Source organism: Propithecus coquereli, unplaced genomic scaffold (assembly GCF_000956105.1).
Source record: "Propithecus coquereli isolate 6110/MARCELLA unplaced genomic scaffold, Pcoq_1.0 Scaffold5, whole genome shotgun sequence".
NCBI lineage: Eukaryota > Metazoa > Chordata > Mammalia > Primates > Indriidae > Propithecus > Propithecus coquereli.
In genome coordinates, this window is record NW_012150840.1 from 1,495,596 (window position 1) to 1,511,718 (window position 16,123).

Below are 16,123 nucleotides of genomic sequence, written 5' to 3' on the forward strand. Positions count from 1 at the left end.
GCTAATCATGCTGTTACTTGTCTGAAGTATTAAGGATTCCACTAAGGCAGCGTTTCAAAGATCTTTGATCTAATTTCCCTTTTTTGGCAGGTATGTGGAGAATTAGGAAATGTATCTTCAGATGACACTGGGACCAAATGCATAATGAATTTTATCTTTACTTTGTATACCTGGAAATAATCCATCTTCATCTTACTATAAGAAATTCTAACTCCAAAGATACGAAGTAGAGAGATTTTGGGGTGACTTGAGGATTTGATCTACCAGTGATTGGTGATTATATTTGATCCTGTTAGATTCCAGGTCTAAAAGTGAAGGAAACAGAACCATCCCGAAGATGTCATGTTGAAAAAATTGGAGATGGCTTTTACAATTTTAAAAGCAGCTGAATAATGTTTGCTGAATGGCAGAAAGAGGGAATAAATAGGTTGCTTTTGATCTAAGAGTTGGGGTAACAAAATGGTTTAGGAGATACAAAGTAGCAGGGTGCAAATTGCTATAGTAAGCTCCTGAGATAAAATGGAGAGGCCTTGTCAAAAATATACCTTTTCGCTGGCCAGAACTCAATTTGGCCAGCAGAACCCGCCTTCCACAATGAAGTATTTGGTTTGTCTTTGTATATACCAGAACATTTTTTTAAAATACAGATTTTTCTTTTAACTTCTGTTCCTGAGAATGTGGTGTAGGTCAAATCGGTGAACAGGTTAAGCCTCTGACAGGAAAGGGAAAGGCACTCCAGCCAATGGGAACCCGTGCTGGTGATGTACTGCTCCCCAGTTCTGATTCATTGGCTGCCTAGGGTCTGTCATTCTATCCCTGGCGTCTGCAAGCAGCGTGGGTCGGGTTTTCGGTAGTCTAGCTAGCTAAACTGGATTTTGGCTGCCTGCACGTGCAGTTTCCATTAACTTTAGCGCATCTCTAGCTCTTAATAGAAGCAGGTGTTACGTTTCTGATTATCCTCCAGATTTTGAAAAATCCTCGGTTCCTTTAACTTCATTGGAGGTCGTTCGAGGTCCCCTGTGACAGAATCACGTGACCGTCTAACGTGCAAATAAATACAATGTGGAATCCCCTGAGCTACAGGGGGGAAACCTGCCAGAAACTCAGAGCACGTGCCCCGTGTGTGAATCAGTTGCACTCGAGTGTGGGTGGGTGGTGGGTAAGATGCGTGTATTTCTGACCCGAGGTGTGTGGCCCTGGCACCTGCGTGGGCCTCCTGGGTCACGGGGGAGGAAGGCTCCGGAGGAGTGGGGCCCTGGGGGAGGGAGTCTGGTGGCTGCCTGGGCACTGATCGCATGTTTAAAGGGCAGTGGCCAGACCGTGACTGCACCCGGGAGAGGACGAAAGCTCTGGATCAGTCCTCCGGGCTGCGTGAACACCATCTTTGCAGGGAGTGGGGTGTGTATTTATTTGCAGGCAGACGGAAGAGCCAGGACCCGAGGCGCGGACGCCCTAGGGGGAAGCTTTCGAGTCCCAGGTTGGCCAACGGCCGGGAGTGGAGAGGCTCTCGATCCACTGGGCTCCGAACAGTCGCACACTCTGTCCAGCACCCAGCACCCGGGCGTGAAAGCCCGGGTCTTGGTTCCAATCAGCGATCCGTATGCTCCCTTAGCCCTTCAGCCTCAGCCTGGGGCCCAGGCTGCAAGGCGGTGGCGGCTAGAGGCGCTGGGTAGGGCAGTGACGTCATATGCGGCCGCCCCTCCCCCGCCCGCCGGCTCTCGCCGCAGTTTCTCCCCAACGACATCCGGGTCTCTCCAGCTGCTCAGCCGCGCCGCAGCTGTAGCAGCGGCCAAGCCGGCGGGGCGGGGCGAGCGGAGGAGTGGGGGAGGGCCGGCGCGGCGCCGTCGTGAGCGCGCCTGCGCGGGGCCGCGCTAGAGGCGGCGGCGGCGCTAGGGACGGGAACGCGCTTAGGAGCTAGAGAGCCGTGGTCTCCGCGCCGGCCCGGCCCGCAGCTTTGGGGTCCTTTGGCGGCTGCTGCTCCGGAACGGGTGGTTGGGGAGGGGGGGTGGGGGGACGCCAGGCAGGTGGGACGCGAAAGCGATGAATCCTCGGCTCTTCCTCCTCCTCCTCCGGGACCCGCTCTCTGCCGGCCGCTCCAACGCCCGGATGATCTGAGCCGCGAGGGCGCCGAGAGCCGGGGGCCCGGACGCAGCCCGGCTCCTCCCCTCCTCCGCCCCGTCCCGGGCCTGACCTGGCCCGCCGCCGCCGCGGTGACCCCCTCCCCGCTCCCTCCCCGGCCGCCGCCACCGCCGCCTCGGCCGACCAGGGACCTGTCCTCCCGCGGCTGCTCCGGGTAAGCGCGGCGCTCGGGCCGAGGGCGAGCGGCGCGGGCCTGCGCGGGGGCGGCGGCGGGCAGGCCTGGGGCCTGTAAACAAGCCGGGCGTTTGCCCGGGCGCTCCCGGGAGGAGACGCGACAACTCCACCCCCTGGCCGGCCTCCTCCCCGGAGCCGGGCGGCGAGGGGTTAACGCTCGGCGAGGGCGGTGGCGGGGAGGCGGGGGCGGGGTGTTTGTGGCGGCTGCGCGGGGAGGGGGCGCGACCCTCCGGCCGTCCGCGGTCCGTGGCCGGGCGGGGTGTTTGTGGCCGCGACGCGAGCTAGGGCCGCGGGGTGGCCTGGCCCGAGAAGGGCAGGCGGAACTTTTCCCGAGCGAGGAGGGGGCGTCGCGGCGCCCAGCGCCCCCACCCGCCCGGGCGCGCCGCCCCGGCTGTCCCGGACTCCAACCCCTGGGAGGGAGGCCGGCATAAAGAACGGGGGAGGAGGCTTCCTTCGAACCGGACTTAACCTCGAAAAACCAAATTCTGGGGAATTTGCTTCGGGTTTTACAGGGGACAGGGCTGAGAGTTAGGCTCCTTCGGAACTCAAGTCAGTGAGTGATGCCTCTAATTCATTCATTATTAAGGCATCGAACAAATCCATTGAAGGAAATTCCACTGATTTCTCGTCCTTTTAACCGTGTAAATTGGGTAAAAGTTCTTGATGTTAGAGTTTGGTTGAGGTTTGGTTCTGTTCTGCTTGTAGATTTTAAGCAAACCTGGAGTCTTTTCTAGAAAGACAGCTGGCCGTGGAGAGCCCCTTCTACCAACTGCAGTTTTATATATGTTTTGAAAATTTCATCACCTGAGGTATTTTTCTTCTCTGTTCTCAAGCACCAGATGGTACCTACAAATCCACAAAGGTCATGGCTTCGGTTGTCCAAGCCAAGGAACCTATGTGCCACCCCCACCTCACCCCAGGTTTCCTGCTAATTGAAATAGCTTAATGTGTTTTAGGAAGTAATTGGAAGAGTATGGAAGATAAGGTATCATTTTTGCGGAATAAGTTATATTGACATTGTTGAGAGAAGTATGAACTTTAGAGAATTGTTCTAAAGAAAAAGGCATAATCTTTTCAAACTTGCTCACTGAGATTTTAAACACAACCACCTTTTAGATACAGAGCACTCTGAAGAGTCAAAGGATTAATTTATTTAAACAGTACTCTGCTGAGCCTTAGGGGTTCCAGAGCTTTCAGGAATCCATCAGTTCTTGCTCCCCAGCTCCCTTTAACTGAAACACTTGACTTTTATGCTTTTATCTTTTTACATGTTGGACCTTTTTCAAAGATTGTTTTGCTGTAACTGCTTATTTTACAAATAAGAAAAACTGAGACTACGGAGATAGTCCGTAGACCCCCCCCCACCACCAATTTTCTAATCTTAGATGTTACCTTTATTGACTTAATATTTTCTTTGTCAGTAAATAATTCGAAGCACAAAGTAACATTTCTTGCCTATGTTATAGTACTGTGCTTATGTGTAACTTACATATATCTGATTTAACATTCAGTCATGTAAGGATGATTACTTTTAACCTGGCGGTTTAGAGCAATACCACATTGTTGAAACTATAGTGAACTGCACGTGGAAGTTGCTTAAGACATTTTTATTTGATGTCATTAAACATTTTTATATTAATGAAGTATAATATGGGAAAGACTGATAACATTTGAAATTAACTACCTCAGTATGTATCTGAGAAATAATAGTCATCAGGTTGCTTTTTTACATGGCTTGTATCTTTTTTATGTATTTTTTACATAGATTGTATCTTTTTATATTTTAAGATAAAGGGCTGAAGTATAACCTGTTGAAGGGAACACTGCAGTAGGAGACAAGAATTGTTTAGTCATGGCTATGCTCCAAAATATCTGGGCCCGTGGATAAGTCCTTTAACCTTTTGAGTCTCAGTTTCCAAATCAGTAAAGCCAAATAGATAGGTTATATTATCATATGTACTGTCCAATTGTTTTTTTTATTATCAACATTGTCTATTCAACATACCTTTTATCAAATAAATACCTGATATGTGCGAGGCATCAGATGTTTCAGCCTTCTAAAGCTGATTTTTCTGTCTGGGTTCTGTTTTATTTAAAAGAATTTTAAGTTGATGATTCTTCTTTAAGACGATCTATTCTTATAGGCTGCCTTTATTGATTTTTCTGTTGGGATTGGGAAGTCTAGAGAAACTCTTGGGAGGGAGGAGGATGGAGATTTCATGGGAGACAAAGGGTGGTTGAGACTATAGTTTGAACAGGCACAGGACTCTTGGTAGTTGGGTGTGAAGAGCATTATAAGAACACATTGTAAAGGTTTTTCTGTCACTTCAAGCTGAGTCTTAATTATCCTGTTGAACCTTTGTTTGAAACTTTGTTCCCTAAAACCTAGAAATCTATGGCAACATTATTTGTCACATGGTAAATATTGCTGAGCAGTTACTAAATACCTACAGTCTTTGGATTTGTTCAGATTACACCTAGACTGTTTATTATAATGGTTAATAATGTGTACAGCTGATTCTGGTTTATGTATGCTTATTTATTGTATAATTTTAAACCAAAGATTGACATGTCTACAGGGAGCTTGTTATCTCTGAAGTGTTCACTCATGAGCTGGGTGTAAGTCTGCTTATGTAGAAATAGCTAATTGTAAGGTAATATTTTGATGATCCCCTCAAATGATTAACTTTTGCCTGGGCACCTGATTCTGAGTTAGTATACTCTGGAACACTTTCCATCCTTGATCAAATCAGGAGACAGCCATGTAATAAAATTGGCCCAGGCAGAGTTTTGTAAGAGTTAAGCAAGAAGATAAAAAAGGCATGGCCCTGTGAAATATATGGACCTTGGGGTAGGGGGAAAGGTGTGAGGCAACTAGGTAAAAGTTGTGTCTTATTTCTTGGGTAGTAATTTTACATCACAGTATGTCCTGTCTTCTATCTCAGATAAAAAAAAATTTAATTTCGATTGCTTCGTTTATTATTTCGCTATTAGCCAGCGTATGTAAATTCTCTGACCTGGGATTATTAGCCATTCTTATATAAAAGAAGCTTTGGTTAACCTATATCGAAATCAAAAGGTTGATTGTGTCTATTCTTTCTTCCTTCACTCTTTCTAATGTCTCATGTGCTCCATATTATACAAGTAACAATTTTATACTTCATTATGACTCTCTAGAATATAGTCCTTAATGATTTTGACCTTTGTATGTCCTTGTGATCTATTTACTACGTCCTAGACAATCTCTTTAGCTAGCTTTTCTATTGTTGAGGCAGGTAGGAGGAGCTAGAGGAAGAGGTGAGTTTCTGTGTACCTTTATCTAAAATGTAATACACTTTAGAATTTTTTAAGAAACTATTGAAAAGGTACTGGATATTGTTTATCAATAAATTAGACTGTTGATACTTTGTTAATAATATTAAAAGTTGTTTTAAGTATTCTTTGAGTAAATGTGTGATAAAGAAGGGGGCTTGAATTTTTACAATTCTTAATGTGTTTATTTGGAATTCGTGGACCAATTTTATTTATTATTCATATTTAAGATCTGGATTGAAAGTCACTAGTTTTTTTTTGTTTGTTTTTTTTTTTTTTAGACAGAGTCTCACTGTGTTGCCCGGGCTAGAGTGCCGTGGCGTCATCCTAGCTCACAGCAACCTCACACTCCTGGGCTCAAGCGATCCTCCTGCCTCAGCCTCCCGAGTAGCTGGGACTACAGGCATGTGCCACTATGCTCGGCTAATTTTTTCTATATATTTTTAGTTGTCCGATTAATTTCTTTCTATTTTTAGTAGAGACCGGGTCTCGCTCTTGCTCAAGCTGGTTTCAAACTCCTGAGCTCAAACAATCCGCCCGCCTCGGCCTCCCAGAGTGCTAGGATTACAGGCGTGAGCCACTGCGCCAGGCCGAAAGTCATTAGTTTTTGTGACTGATATGATTTGAATTAAAATCCTATGAGACAACTACTAGATACAGAAGAAAGTAAATAATGAAAACCATACTTTATTGGGTGTTTATTTGTATCAGGCTTTAATTTTTAGCCACAACCCTCTAAAATATACAGTGTTGTCTCCATTTTACAGATAAAGAAATATGGGCTCAGAGAACCTAAGTAACATGCCAGGATCAGATCTGTGTAGGTATAAAAGTATTTTCAAAATATTCCTTAGTGGATTTTGCGCAGTTAGATGAACTTTCTTGTTCCTAGGAACCAAGATTTAAAAATTCTGAATGTTAACACTTCTAATTTATAGATTCCTGAAGTTAAAAGAGTCCTTATAGGTTTATGTAGTTAAGTCTTCCAATGTGAGTATCCCTTCTAAAATATTCAGAAAAGATTTAAGAAATTAGATTAATTTTCTCATTTCCGAAGTTTCAGAAATTAACAGTTAAACATTTTATGTCTTCAATTACCATTGTTTAGATTGAGGAATGGAATCTGTGTTAATTCTCAAAGAGCTGATATCCTTAATAAAGGACCTAGGGAAATGTTTCTTAGTAGATATAATCAATAGAGTCTCACTGAACGACCCGGAGGGGAGAAGGTGGTATAACTAGCCCTTGAAAGTCAGAAGGGTCCGGGTTTGAGTCCCTACTCTCCTACTTCCTAGTGGGGTGTTACTCAGTAAGCTACTTGATTTCTCTAAACCTCAGTTTTCTCTCTGTCAAATGGAAATACCTTTCTCATAAGCTTATTGTGAAGATTCAATGAAATAGCTGTGTGAAGCACTTGACATATTTTGTACCATGAAGACAGTGCCAAATAAAGGGTAGCTGCTATTATTGAGTATATGAAATCTTAAGATACTTAGAGAAATAGAGACTTGCTGGGTATGAGAGGGTTGTCTTTGAGTATAGCTTTTGTAGTGAGCCTGGATGCCAAACTAGAAGAGATTGAGTACAGAATTTATAAGAGGTTATAAAAGCTGCGGGTATAAAGAACTTGCATATGAATAGACTAAAAGTTAAGAGGTAATAGAAGAAAGAGAAAGTTGAGTATGAGTAGGTTTATTTGGCTGCATGAAGCTTGAAAGAAGTCATGGGTTTGGAGTTAATAATTAGGTGGGAGTAGATGGTTAAATTGCAGATAAAGAGTAACAGTAATATAGCAAAGGTGAATGGTCAGACTAGAATGATCAGTAAGTAAGGAGGGACAAGGGTTGGTATTTTGAAGAGGAGTTATAGTTCATGCTTAGAAATGAGCAAGAAGATAGCATTGCTACAGGAAAAGGTGCAAGAAAGTAAGGAAACTAAATCATTCTGATTAACTCAGTTCTTCTAGTTTTTTATAAAATGGAGTCTTTATATAATAAAAGGCATTAAGGCTTTATATTTGGATCCTAGGTTATTTAAGGTTAAAAATTGTCTTGGAACAGTTCAGTTCTTATTACTCCTACCCAAACCAACATATTAACACTCCAACTAGTCTCTTTACTGCTAGCATCTTGTACTGCATCCCCTACCCCAGTCTATAAACCATCATAAAATTCTTCCTAAAATACTGTTTTTCCTCATTGTTTCTCTTTTCATTATACTTAAATGACTCCGTTTTACCTCTAGGAAAAGGTTCAGAATTCTTGGTTTGGCTTTTGACACTTTCCATGAGCCGACCTTGGGACTGATCTATTTCAACCAAACTGGTACTCTTACCATCTCTGGAACACACCCTTTACTTTTCACTTCATGGATCTTGGCACATGCTAATTTGAAGCCTGGAATTCTTTCCCTTTCTCTAGCTTTTGTTTTCTCTTTTATTAAGGCTCATTTCTAATATTTGCTTCTCCATAAAATGTTCTCTGACCACCAGTGTGTTTCTTCTTTCCTTTCTCTGTACTTCTATAGCAATGCCTGTGTATTATTTGTAGGCTTTAATCATCTATTTTAATTCTAGGTATTTGTGTCTTAATTATAATTGTGTTCAATTAATTCTGAAGAGAAAAATACAGTATCTTTGTATTTTACCCAAAGGCTAGGGAATGCTTTGTGGATAGTAGACATTCGGATATTTGGAGAACATTAAGGAAAATACCTGGGAGTGGGAGTGATTGCTGTAGGAGGAGGTAGTGCAAGTAAGTAGTTATGAACTTTCTGGTAGCAAACATTTTTAACTCGATTCCTGTATGGTATTTTATCTGAACCTGGATATTTAAGTGTGAAGATTATACAAATCCGAAGTGTGGCTGAATTTTTATGTTGGTATAGAAGTCTAGGTTGACTGATTCTGGATCTATAGGTTTCATTTTAACTTCCTATACTTTGACTTTGAGAGTTAACAGGACATTTATCATCATGTATCTCTTTCCAGAGTACTTTACATTTGCAAATATTATTATGAACATGGTATCCTTTTAACTGGAGAGGAATTGTGGGATCATAGGAATTAGACAATGTATTAGTTAAAGAAGGGAGATAAATATCAACTAATTTAATTTGAGCCAAACATGTCTAATATGTGACTAGTCTGTGGTCATATAAACCTCTAAGCTAAGCTTTGAGGCTTATTAAAATGTTAAACTACTTTGAATATTTGGAAAACACATAGTAAAATTTCCTTTACTGGATTTTTAAATGGATAATTTCATATAGTCAGTGGCTGCTTGGATCCATTTATTGGAATATGATGCTAATGAGACCAATATTAAGAATTTGATTCTTTGTGTGCCTCTTACATTTTTCTAGTCTTGACATTAGCTAGTAACAATAAGAACTAACATTATTTAGCACTTATGTGTCAGGAGCTATTATAAGAAATTTTTAATTATTGTCTCATTAAATCTTCACAACACCCCTATCAGGTAGAATTAGTACCTATATCTTAACAGATGAGAAAATTGAGACAAAATGGTTATTTGCCCAAAGTCTCACAGGTAGTAGTAACAGAAGTCAAATACATGTTCCTTGGACTTTTCAAAAATAATTATATATGTGGGTCACTGCATTTTCATTGCTACTGCTGAAAGAAAGTTTGTTGGCAGTTGTGATGGGTCAGAAAATATCTAAGTATGAAGGATATGACTACGGTTCCATTGTATCCAGAGAGTGAATCTTATGATTGAATTGGGATCTGAGGTGGCAGTGTATACTAAATTTGAGAATTATCTTAACCATGTCATGTCAACTCCCTTTAGTACTTTTCCCCAAAAGGGGCTTTATATTTTTTAATACCAAAAAAGCATATAACATATAGCTATAATACAATTCATTCTACAAGGCATATACAATTTTTTGTTATGGCTTATTTTATTCATGTTCACTACTTTGCAACCCATTGATGTAAATTATTTCATCGGTCCTTTATTCAAATGAAATTCTTAGTGAGTTTAAGAAGATAGTCTTAAATACAAGCTACCTAATTGGGCTTACAAAAGAGATTATACTATAAATGGAAACTTCAGTGTTAAGTTTATTGAAAATAAATTCCTTAAAAACAGGGACCTTGTCTCATTCATTTTAAATAGGTTCTCAATATATGAACACATGACAGAGAAAATTGAATGTGAGCCAGAAATACAGCAGACTATGAGAAAGCATAGGTCATGTATAATCTAGTTTAAATTTAGGCTGGTGCTTTGTATTCATCTGTGATATGACTGTCTCAGACAGGGATGTAGGTAAACATTCTTTTTTGAGTCATGCTGTATGTGGCTTAATGATTTTAGTTAAAGAATATTTTATTTAAGAACTGTCTGTTGTGCTGTTTCAAAGAATAAGAACATAATTCATTACTGACTTTGCATGCCTTGGATTTTTAGCACTACCTTTTTCTTTAGCATGAGTGGTAGAAAATTGCATCAAATTTGGTATTAAGTCTACAGAAGATGTAGCTTGCTTACCTTTGTTACCAAAATTCAGAAATGAAAATATTACTGATAAAAGATAAAGTAAAGCTGTGTATTTTTTGTTTTGTTTTATATTTGTTTTCCAAGCAGAATCTCAAAACTTACCAGGCTTTAAAAAAATATCTTTGCAGTATGCCATCATGCTTCAGAATGTTAAGTAGATAGTAAATAAAATTTTCACTTTTTGTAAAGCAGTAGAATATTATCCTTGCTGAAAGCCTGTAAGGCTGTTTTGGATGTCAAGGGGCAGATCTTAGAAGTGGCAGGTTTCATTTTGTGATCAACCCACAGTTTACTGTGTGGTATTCCGTATCTGTCATCTTCATTTTCTCTGTCTGCATGCTTCCTGATACTATAAGCAAATGCTTCAACAACCGGTCAGCCACCTAGTATGATCTTGTACTGGTTTGCTGCAGTCAGCAGAATAAGGAGCTCCTTAAATGTAAATGGGATTATTTGTTTTATATAGTAAAACTCAAAGACTAGGTTGTTTTTGTCTAAAATACATTGAAAGTGGAGTTCCTAGCTCCCAGAAATGATCCCTCTTTGTGTCTGAATTACCTTATACTTTGCTTCTCATGTAGAAAAACTTTTTTAAAAAGTTAACCCATCCATGAATGTTGAATGAATGAGCAGATGAATGAATAAATAGCTCAGGGAAAGAAAATTTATGTGCTGTAACCTTTAGTCATAGCTACATCTTTTCTCTTTTGTCCCTTCATAAGGTATAATGTGGCACTCTTCAGTAATGGGAGTGTGTATTTAATGATGTTGATAAACTTTTTAAAGTGATTGATGAACAGTAATCTGAAAATCGAGTAAGTTTTTGATTGGTAAACTGCAGATTTATTTTAGGGTCCAATATTTTCTCATTAGAAATCCATTATGATACTTCTCTGGGGATAAGAAAATAGAACTATGTATTCTACAGATGGAAATGGTAGGATACAGTTTGTTGGCAGGCCAGCTTCTCTGGGAACACCTTTCTCTGCGTAGAAAAGAATTACTAACTGTTGACAAGGGAGAAGTCAAGATGATGGCTGTCATTCATTTGTCTCATATACATCAAGTGTCATTGTGCGAATATGACAAAAATATGAACAAAAAAATGCATGATCTCTTTCCTCGTGGATCTTGGAATCTAAAGTGACAAATGATTCTCAGGGTGCTATGTTAAGGGAAATATAGAATTCTATGAGCTTATGACTAATGGTAGTTCTATTTCCTGAGACAAAGAACTGAGAAGTGGCAAGGAATTGAGAAGTTAATTTTGGGCCATGTGACTTGAGGTATGGCTATTCCAATATAGGAAGGAGTTGGATATACATCTTTGAAGCTTTTAAATAGAACTTTCACTTGAAAAAAAAATTTTTTTCCCCTCTTACTTTCCCTAGCACCCATTTCCCTGTACATAAAGCATCTGGTATCACAATTTGTGGACTCAGTGAAGGGTTCTGTTCTGAAAAATGTTAGATTTTATTGAAAGAAGTCTTTTAGAAGCAAATGAGTTTTTTCCAACACAAGGACATTTCATATGTGTAAAATACGTAGAATCCCCATTCATTTTGTGTGTATATGAACCTTTTACCATCTTAAATGTTATATTTTTTCCCTTCTTTCAATTTCAGTATATAAGGTTATTATAAATGCTGTGGGGTGGGGGGTGGTGTTAGTTTTAAGCAAAAGAAAAAAAAGGATGGATTAGCTTAGGAAGTCAGATATTGTTTTCTGGGTTAATCTGAGTGTGAATCCTCAAATAAAGCAGGGATTAAAAAGTAGCAAACTAGGAATTGAATTCACTCTTGAATTTGCAGGCAAGTTATCCAAAACTGATAAATTTGAGTTAGTTAACAGATAAAGCAAATTGGGATTGTAAATACTAGAACATTCTTAGAAAATTTTAAACACTAAATAGCTTTATGCCTGCTGTCCCCAACCCTTGGGCCATGGCCTGGTACCAGTCCTTGGCCTATTAGGAACTGGGCCACACATCACTGCTTGAGCTCCATCCCATTGTCCCACCCACTGCCCTGTAGGTGGAAGGTGGAAAAATTGTCTTCCATCAAACTTAGGAACCAGGCTGCATTGCACGGCAGGAGGTGAGCAGTGGAACCGGTCCCTGGTGCCAAAAAGGTTGGGGACTGCTGTTTTATACCATCTAAATCTTTTCAATATTTTGCTTATACTATAATTGATATAGTGAAAATAGGTCAGTATCTAATTTTTATAGTCATTAGAGCCTTCAAACCAAATTTAATTAGCTTAGATATTTTTCACGTAATTGTATACTTATTACAATTTACTTGTGTTGTACATACCTTTGTAAAAATTTAAGAATGCAACCTTATGGAATATGTAATTCAGATCACAGCACATGTTTAGAAGTTGTTAATACATTAAAAGACTGTGAAACATATGAAGGAAACATCAAAAGTGGAAAGCTCTGTCTCACTTGCAGTTAGTGAGATTGAAACTGTTGCCAGTTTCTGTGTAAACTGACTATGGTTTGAGTACTTGTAACTTTTTACTTAATTAGCAAAGACTAATTATTTTTGAATAATTTTGGGGGTAGAGAAAACATGCTCTTTAGCATAGAAGAGCTTTATCCGACTATTTTGGTTGGTTCGATTTGTTGATTTTGGTTTACTTTTTGAAATTCTGTATTTATGGTCTTAATTTTGGGTACTTTGAACTTAACGGTTAATTTATTTGGGTGAAGTTTCTAGTGGAGGAGGTTAAGTAAATATTTAATTGAAAAAAATGAAAATGTAAATGTTTAGTAGAGGCCGAAGATGAAATATTTGCAGCTGAGAAATTTTCAGGTAACTTTTAAGCTTTGAAAAAAATTTAATATAACAAGTATTTTTTATATTACTATGTGTAATCCATAATCTTTTTTAACCTTTCTATGTAAAATAAAATAGAGATATAGAAAATAATATAAAACCATAGTAATCTTTTTAAATGGCCTTATAACTCGTAACATAAAATTCAACCATTTAAAGTTTACGGTTCAGTAGTTTTTAGTATATTCACAGACATATACAACCATTACCACAATTTAATTTTAGAACATTTTCATCACCTCAGAAACCCTGTACTGATTAGCAGTCACTCCCCATTCTCCCTGCCCTTTTCAACCACTAATTCTACTTTCTGTCTGTAGATTTGTCTATTTTGGATATTTCATATAAATCGAATACCAGTAACTTTTCAATCAGTGATTTTAACTCTTATATGTGTCTTGCATGTCTCATGAGATGACCAGCTATGAATAAGTTAGCCTTATTTCACAGTTTAAATAACAATTGTTTCCTTCTCGTCTGACCAGGAAAAAATATTCAGTAATTGAGAGACTGTATCCCAATTTAAACCAAGAATCAAGCTCTTTACTAGCATTATAACTCGAAAGAATATATGTCATTAGTCCTCACCTCCAGTAGTGCTTTTCACTGTGGATTGTTCAGTAGCCCTTTAGCTTTCCCTAAAATGACATTGTAGTGAAATTGCTATTTTTCTTCTACATCTTGGACTTCAGACTTGCATTGAGTTTGAAATACATTTACCTTTGCAGCTGGCTTGTCTAAAGTCTACCTTCTTACTCTCCTGCTGAGTTCAAGAATGAGGAAGAATTAAAAGCAAGAAAGGAAATATGGAAGAGATTGCTCAGGCTGAGGAGGGCAAAGTGGTAAGAGTAGGATTAGAAAGGGGGAATTAAAAATTCAAGGCTACTGAATTTGTGGGTAGCAGAATGAAACTTGGAGGCTGTTTAGGAGAGAATAAGACCTAGAGGGACAAAACAAAAGGCAAAGATAATATGTGGTAGAAGATAAGATAGGTGAAATTTTTAAAATTTTCAGTTCTGAATTTTGAATTTTAGTCATATGTCAGTGAAGCACAAAAAAGCTCCGTTTTCTGATGAGATTTAGTAGTACCCTTGAGATTATTTTCTTTCTAGAAATTTGTGTAGGGATTTTTGAAACTGAATCAGAATCACGTGTTCTCTTTGGGTTATTCCAAGATCTTCAGGTTGGAAATGGTGCTGAGTAGGAAACCCATATATATCTCTTTTGGATTATTTTTCGAGATATCTTCCAGAAGATTAAATGGCACCAGCCCCTTTGGGTTTCCAAGTTGGAAGGGCAGAATCCTATTCTGGGTGCCACTGTACTCAGTGGGCTGCTTCAGAGGTCTAGCATTAGCCAGAAAGTGGAGCTAAATGAGAAATTGCAGTTGCCAAAGAAAATCTTACCTTGATATGGTAGATCAGGGCTTTCTGGTTGCATCAGAATTAATAGTGAGATTTTAGGGGCAGTCAGTAAAAGAGAATAAGAAACCCACATATAGCTGTAAAGTCAATAAAGTCTTATAGCAAGCAAACTAGAAATTTAGGGGGAAGGAAATGCAAACTGTTGGCAACTGTTAATACCTGTACTGACCACTAGATGATATATTTTAAACCCTATATTCAGTTTCTTATCAGAAATATCGCCAAAATATCTTGCATGTAATTTTTTAAGGAGCAGGTGATAAAGATGGATTATATTTTCTTTAGAGCAGTTGAGATTCATTATTTAACAGATAAAGTATGTTATATGGCTTAACCGAATGCTTATAGTAATGGAAACTAGGTTTACAAAATAGGTATGTTTAATTTGTTTTTAATAACAAGGATTTCTTTCTTTATAAAAGATTTCATCTATATAAATCTTCATAACTGTTTTATAGATGATCTGTATTATAGAAGGAGAAAAGTATCTGTTGATTTAACTGGCTAATCTACAGGATTGAGTTTTATTAAAAAATATTTAAACAGAAATCTGAAAGTATTTTTAGTGCTGAGAGAAATTGGAGGGATATTCTAGAGACAGGTCTGTAAACTGCAGACTAATAGACCCTATAAGAAAACTTCTGTCTCTAAGTAAAATAAGATATGGAAATTTAGATTGCTGTGATTTAAATATATTTAGAAAATCTGAGATACGAGAAGAGCATTTGTTAAACAAGACTGTGCTCTATTACATAGAGTAAGGTACCATTATTTTGCTGGTGTTTTCTGATTCTCTCAGTGCAATAAATGTTGATATTAGAGAACTCTACTACTGCCTTAGCCATGTTCTGGGAAGTTGACATGAACAGAAAGATGATATTTCCTGGGCTTCAGGGGCACTACAATGTCTAGGTCTTAAATTTCTTAGAGCCTACATCTGTGAACTATTTATGTTATTTACTGTTGGAGAATTTGATTTTATTTTTTATCTTCTCCTTTCCGTCGTCCTTTGATTGTAGGTATTTTGAGGTCAAGTAATTTTATTTTTTTATTTCTTCAACTCAGTCATTTAATTTACAACATTTGTGTGTAATCTGTTGTTTAACTCATTCTTTGAGGTTTTTTTTTTTTTTTTTTTGAGACAGAGTCTCACCGTGTTGCCCGGGCTAGAGTGCCATGGTGTCAGCCTAGCTCACAGCAACCTCAGACTCCTGGGCTCAAGCGATCCTCCTGCCTCAGCCTCCCGAGTAGCTGGGACTACAGGCATGTGCCACCATGCCCGGCTAATTTTTTCTATGTATATTTTTAGCTGTCCAATTAACTTCTTTCTATTTTTGGTAGAGACGGGGTCTTGCTCTTGCTCAGGCTGGTCTTGAACTCCTGAGCTCAAACAATCCGCCCGCCTCGGCCTCCCAGAGTGCTAGGATTACAGGCATGAGCCACCGCGCCCGGCCTTAACTCATTCTTTGAGTTTTTAATTATCTACAATATACATATTTTTAATTTCTGAAAGTGATATTTAGTTCTTTCTAGATCTGCCAGGTAATTTTTTATAATTTCTTTCTTATTTTTTATTTTTTTATTTATTTTTTAAATCTTGCCTAACATTTCATACATAGTTTATATTTTACTTATATTTGCTAATTTCAATATCCAAAGTCCTTAGGGAGTTGTATTTGTTATATGCTAACTCCTACTCACAGTA

At 39.0% G+C, this 16,123-nt stretch overlaps 1 protein-coding gene across 1 annotated transcript in view; it reads left to right on the forward strand.

The window, feature by feature from the left end:
• Positions 1-1,920: 1,920 nt before the first annotated feature.
• Positions 1,921-16,123, forward strand: part of PPM1A (protein phosphatase, Mg2+/Mn2+ dependent, 1A) — a 43,060-nt gene continuing 28,857 nt past the window's right edge. Inside the window, exon 1 of the mRNA XM_012656262.1 lies at positions 1,921-2,293. The gene's annotated coding sequence lies outside the window, so the exon portion shown is untranslated. The remainder of the gene's footprint in view (positions 2,294-16,123) is intronic.